This window comes from Spinacia oleracea, chromosome 5, assembly GCF_020520425.1.
Source record: "Spinacia oleracea cultivar Varoflay chromosome 5, BTI_SOV_V1, whole genome shotgun sequence".
Taxonomy (NCBI): Eukaryota; Viridiplantae; Streptophyta; class Magnoliopsida; order Caryophyllales; family Amaranthaceae; genus Spinacia; species Spinacia oleracea.
This window is the reverse complement of record NC_079491.1, coordinates 22462071-22469334: the sequence shown is the minus strand read 5'-3', so window position 1 is coordinate 22469334 and position 7264 is coordinate 22462071.

The window sequence follows — 7264 nt, the reverse complement described above, 5'->3', positions numbered from 1 at the left end:
TCTTTTTTGGAAGCTATATATGGGGGCATGAATGTTGTTTACTACCTATCCAGTTATATGGAAAAAATTGCGGTGATCAGTAAAAATTACAACTAAAACAGACCAGATGAAGTATATTGATACTCTGTTATACACAGAGAGTAATTAATAATTTTACCTTTAATAATTTATGTGTATAATGAAAATGACATTGATGGGAATAAATTTAGGGAAAGTAATTCTTTTTTTTAAAAGCAACTTAGGGTGAGTTTATCCCCAGACTCACTTCTAATTTTCAGATTCTGCCACATCAGCTTTCCACTAACTTTTTCATTATCTAGACTCACAAAAAACTCACCCTGTTTTTACACATTATCCCCAGACTCACCTCAAACTCACCTAACTCTTAAAATAATATTTTATGTATATATTTTTTTTGGTACATTCTCTAAATAATATTGAAACTATGTTTTCTTATATACAAACAAAGTAGACCTAATCAACAAGCGGGCCGGGCCGGGTTCGGGCTGGGCCGAGAACATAAAAATCTGCCCATTATGTCGGTGGGGTCGGGTCAAGCTTCGGGCCAATTTTGTATGCCCAAAATTCGCTATTTTGGGCAAAAAATAGCGGACTTTTCGGACCAATTTCGGGTTAGGCCAAATTTATAACTAAAATTGTTGTTTGTGTTGTCCAAAGCCCGTAAAATTTTTTTAAAAAATCGGGTCGGTCCCAAGAATCGGGCCGGAATCTTCTGCCCAAAACCCGGTAATTTTTGGACCGGGTCGGGCCCATGTTGATCAGCTTTAAAACAAAGTAATTTATAATTCGAGAAAAAAAAAAGCAGAAAATGTTAATTTCGAAATTGACATATATTCCGTACAAATTAGAAACAATAATACAACATATTAAATTCAAAAGATCTAGAACATAAATTTAAAGGCAAATGAAACAAAATAATACATAAACCATCAATAATTTAATTAGTTGGGTGAAATAAGATAAATTAAGCTTGATGATGTGGCATGATTTGATTGAAAGAAGAAAAAAGTGGAGTCTTGAGTTAGTCTTGAGTGAGTCTTGGATTTTCAAACTCACTTCAAGACTTGGTGTAGTATTTTACCACATTATCCCAAGATTTAGGCTTGAGACTCACCTCAAGACTCCGTTCAAGACTAGGGATAAACACACCCTTAATATCTTTTTTTGTGTGTGTGGTGATTGATATCTTAGCTGTATGTACTACATATTTTGTTACTATTATTACCGCCAAAATGCATGTCGTTACAAATAACTTTTTTGTCATGGTTTTGATCGGGTATTTGCGGGCCAACAGATAGTAAAATTTATCTAAAATTACTTAGGGATGATAGGTGGGTATAATTTTACAGATTTCGCTCCGTACCTATCTCAGTTGGAGTGAATATGGGTATGATTTTAATTTGGCGGAAATGGATATGGATAGTGGCTAGGGGTATCTCGTTTGCCATCCCTAAAAATCCCTTACTTTCTCAAGCGAAAAAAGAATTGTGAAAAAATCAAAACGCATGCGTGGTAGACGCTATTGTTCTAAAGTGACTCTTTGTGGGAAGTACATCATAGTGTGATACAGATAAAAATATTCGGCAACATTTTTTTTAAAGTCCGAATGAACCATAAGCAGTGGTGAGACCATAATTATTAATGGGGGAGGCCATTATTAATATGTTAATTTTATTTTGAAATGATTTTGATAAGTATCACAATTTTAAATACGGTTTTTTCATGAAATACTCCTGAGATTTCACGAAACACACCAAATACACCTGCGCGTTTCAAATCACATAATATACCCATATTTTTTAAAAATATGCACCAAATGCCCTTAAATATCCTTAATGACTAACGGTCGTTAACTCCGTTAGTATTAACCTCTAATTAACTCTAGCTAACAAATAACCTAATCACAATTCAAATCACAAAATCAAGCATAAACTAATAAAAAACTATGAACAACCAATTAAAGAGAGAATTAAAGAATAAAAGAGAGGGATATACCATTAATAATTCAATTTAAAGCCCCAAATTGAAGAACAATAAATCTGAAATTGAAGAACAAAACCCATAAAATTGAAAAAGAGAATATAAAATTTTGAGAATTCCTAAAATCGAAAATCTAAACTACAAATTCGAATTCTAGTGGCCTCTAATCTCTCTCTAATCTATCTAATTTCGAGTCCTAATTTCATTCCCCTCCTCTTGTTCTAGCTATTGGCAACTCATCCAGCAACTATAAGTTTTTGCTGGCGGCGTCGAGGCCACTGGAAAACCGCATAGATGGTTGAGATAGCCCCTGCTCTACATGTATTTCGTCCTCCTTTTCTCGTCCATCCCCTTTCTTCCTCTCGTTCTTCCATGTCAGAGAAGCTTCTGCCGACCACCGTACGTCGCAGCCGCATCGCTGTTACTACAGTATCATCGTCGCCGCTATACTCCCTCTCTGTGGCTGCAAGCTCTCATCCTCTTTCTCTCCCTAATTCTTACTTCAATCTCTTCTAATTTTGGGGCGCTGCTCCACTGCTGCCTTTGTTGGTGAACTTATCCTCCTCAATTTCCTCTTCAATTTTGCATTACCATTCATCAGTTTCATCTTCAATTTACTTGACTAATTCATCAATTTCATCTTCAATTTTGCATTACCCAGTACCGTCGCCGCAGTATCATCATCACCATTCGTCATCGTCTTAAACTTCCCCTTCTTCTTCAAACTTCAATTCACGATTTCAATTCACTCGAAAATTTGGGTTCGGATATTTGGGGGTTTGAATTAGCAATTGATGTTTGATGAAGATGGTTTGAAGAAGGAAAATTGTGGCTGGGTTCACCATTTTGATACCCAGAAAAAAGAGACGTCAGATTGAGAGGAGAGTGAAAGGAGAGTGGGGATTTAGAGTTAATTAGGGTTCATTAGGTGTTAATTAGGATTAACTAGGCTAATCAGTAGTTAATTAGGGTTAAATTAGAATTAGTTAGATTAATTAAGAGTTAATGTTAAGTGTAGGGGAATTTGGTGCAAATAGGTTTAAATAGGGGTATATTATGTGATTTGAAACGCGCATATGTATTTAGTGCGTTTCGTGAAACCTCAGGGGCATTTCATGAAAAACTCGTTTTAAATAAGTATTTAGACGAGGCCGGTAAACTAGTTAAGAAAGAGAACTTGAGAAATTCTATATAGTAGGTTACATTATTGTTAAATTTGTAGAATAGGAAATGAGCCCCGACAATTCAAAGAGGTGGAAGAATTCAGTCCACTTATAAGCCAAAGGACCATTGAAAGTAATAGTCTAAAAAAGTATTCCACTTGTATATTGTTCTTGGCAAAATTTCAAAATTTGTCTGATTTCAACTCTGAAATTGTAAATCCCAAATGAGAGTTCTTGGCTCCGCCACTGCCCACTGATCAATTCATGATCAAATTTACATACATAATCCTCCGTAGCACCCAATTGAAAACCTAGAGGTTAAAATTAGTTGTAAAGCAAAATCTAATTGATTTACGTTCATGTATTTCATGTTTGTTAGAATATGCCTTGAAACGGTCATGCCCCTTACTGCAACGCCCCAGTACGGGGATTTCGTTACCCGGCCAGCGAGTCGGGGGTCCAGGGGCTACGCTTCCTGGTTTAAGTGTTTAGTGACGCAACTTGGTCCCCGATGGGGGGTCATGCCCCTTACGGTATATGTTATTGTACGTTAGGGTTATCTGTTTTGGGCCTATTTTCTGGGTTTTTACGCATCTAACTAAAAAGTACTATATAAACTATCTAGGTCATAACCTAGTCGTATTCTATAATCTGTACTCCTCAAGATCAATAAAACTTTCCTCTCCTCTGCATGTGTACATAGCTAACACATCGTTAGTGAATCACGTTAAATTTTCGTGTTCTTTATTTACTTTTTTTACAATCTTTCTTGAATCTGTTATAACAATATATCCATTATCAAAACCTAAAGTACATAGCACCCAAAAAAACTCCTTCCCTCTCTAGAAAAAAAAGCTCTCTCCTCTCTCTACAACACACAAAGCCAAAACCCTAGATCTAGGTGCTTGTCGGCGGCCTAAGTTCATCGCTCAACTCGGGTCGCCGTCGAGCACCACTGTACGTTTATACTGATTGCTGCCGGTGGTGAAGGTGAAAGAGGAGCCAAGCGTAGCTTCTACCTCCTTTTAGATCGCCATTCTTCTCGCCGAAGTGTGGTGTGGTTCTTGTTTGGGTAACCGGAATAACCAACCAAAGCTAGTTATTTTATACTCGGAGGTTAATTGATCGGGTCAGAGATTCAACTTAGGCGCTTCTTCCACCTCTACCTTATTCGCCGCCGTCGTGTTTGTCGGTAAAGGTAAAAGAATTTAGGGTTAGGGTTTTCGTTTTGAATTGGAATCGTTGTGGTTTTGGGTTGTTTCTCTTCGTAAGTTTTGGGAGTACTCTTGTATAGGTGTTTGGCTTGTTGTCCCAGTCCTTTCTAATCGCCGACGTCTTGTTTTGTGTCGGACCACCCCGATCTGGACAGTAAAGGTAATCGCAGTCGTCTTGTAGTGTCGATCCACCTCGACCTTGACGGTAAAGGTAAAGGTTAGTTTAGTGTTTCAGGTTTTTGGGATTGAATTTTCCATTTGTGTGTGCCCGTCCTCCACTGCTTTGCTTTGTGTTAGTCTCTAGGTTAGTTTTGTTGAAGTTTGGGGACCTTGTTGCTGCCACTTTGTTTTGTGTACGTGTTTTGGGTGGCTTGGTTCCTGCTGCTTCATCCCTTTGGTGTAGGCTTAATTGATTATGTTTTATGTTTAATTTTATTAATTTCCTTGTTATTGTCGGTTTGTGCTTTGTTGTTGGATTTGCTAAGTATGTATTTATCGCTTCTAATAGTTCATTGCGGGTTTCGAAAGGTTGGTTCTTGGTTGAATATTCTTTGTTGAGATGTTCAACGAATGCAATAGTTATGAGCTTGGGTCTAGGTGTCTCCGTGAATGATTTAAGTACTTTAAGTAAAGAGTTAGCCAGTCTAATGAGTGAGCTTGTGAAGGAAAAAATGCCCTTGGTCTAAGTTTGCATTTAATGCTAAGTCTAATAAATGTGGTTCAGTATTAATTAAACAAGTTAATAATTCAGTGATATCAAGTGAACTGAATGCCTAGCTAGAGGCCGCTTCAGTTCAAGTGGAATTAATAATATTAATCCACAACTTACTCTTGACTAAACCCATAGGGTCACACAAATAGCACGTGAACGGATCAAGTATTTAAGTGAATATATTATTCATTAAATACTCTAATTATGACCATTAGGAAATGACGGATCTCAGTTCCAGTGGGAGCTGAAATCGTCAAAAGGCAAAGTAAAGAATATTCCGGAAATGAAGATATTGCCGGAAACGGAAATATGGTTCATGACGGAAATATAAATATTATCCAAGTCGTAGATGTTGCCGGAAACGGAAACATGGATCGTATCGGAAAATATTATCGGAAATATTACCGAAAACGGAAGTTACCGGAATCGGAAATATTGTTGGAAAAAGAAATTATTTCCGGAATCGGAAATATGAACGGAAACGTAAATCTTTGATCGAAACAGAAATAGATTCCGGAATCGGTAAACGAATGAAGCTCGACGAGCTACAGGCCGGCAAGCGAGCCGGCCCATCGCTCAACAAGCAAAAGGTCGAGCGCATAACACTGAGCACGAAGCCCAGCGCCAGCGCCCAGCCATAGGAGATGGGCCTGGAGCGCTGTGGGCCGCGAGCACACCAAGGCTCGAGCAGCATGTAACACCCTAATAATTCCTTGCTTTTATAAAATCATTTTCTAACTTAAAATAACGGTTAAGGCTATTACCAGAATTACGCAGCGGAAATTAATGTCAACTAACTTTTAAAAACATAATTAATGAAATATTGAGGCCTCCTACAATTTGGAACCATAACGGCCCAAAAACCAAAGTATAAATAGTCCAACGAATTCAAAACATAATTAAAGTATAATTAAATAGTTTCAAAATACGAAAACATGCCACTCTCTCGATCATCTCAAGCCACATGATTCCGATCAACCAACCTGCTATTTTATTCTACTCCCCATCAATGCAAGTTCAAATGATAGATCATCATAGGGTCATTAAGGCAAAGGCCATGACCAAAACACACAAAGCACGTAGTCAGCAAAAGCTGAGTACTTACAAGAATAGAGTGAAATGAAACTAATACATGCATCACTCACTAAGTACTAATTATCATGCAAAAGCCATATAATAATTAACAAACAATCATGAATACAAGACTCGACCCTTGACTCGACTCTTGACTCACGATTCAATTAGAATAAGCTTCGAACGGGCCAAAAGAGAGTTCCATAAAGGAAAAGGTGATGGGAGCCAACCATACACCAAATAATAAATAATAAAAGTGGGCCATACCGAGTGTCGGGCCATACCGACAGAATTCCTGCGCATAATATAAATGAAACAACGTCTTGTATCATTAGTAGGAGTACGAGCTTTCCGGCAAGACTCCCCCCATTGTTCATACTCAAGGTATATACGTTCCAAGAGTTTTGAAGCTTGTTCTGGTTGCACTTTACGTTTATTAATATTTTATTAAAGGCGAACTCAAGACTCAACAATGTACATTCATACAATTAATAAACAACAACCAAAACAATCTTATTTTAATGCTTTAAGACTTGTGATCAACCAAGCAAGACTCTTGTGAAATTACTACCATGTTCCTCCTCACCAAAGTGAGACTCCACATCATGCACATTAACATGAGGGTTGTGCCCTTGCACGACAAATCCTAATTCATTTCATACAAAATATTCCCAACCGAACCCTACAGTGCGGTGGCTTACATGAGCTAACCCTTCACATGTGGTAAAATAAATAGTACAACGAGGTACGAATAATTGGCTCAAAGTATGCTAGACATCCCGTACAATAGCATACAATTAAATAATTCATCCCTTGCATGTGAAACAAATCATACATGCATAAATATTGAACAACATGATTGACAATGAAATCCACACTCATAATAATCTCAACATGCTTGTTCAAACAACAATTTAATAATTCCAATAATATTAATCCACATGATCGTTCACCAAGGCAGATATGAATCCACATGATATAATTCACATCATCAACAATCATGTAATGTCATTGACAAAAGGTGTGGTCGCCCTAGACTTGTACGTACCTTGAATACCTAAGCGTAGGGGCCTCTTTGCAATAACGAGCACTCACTTAGA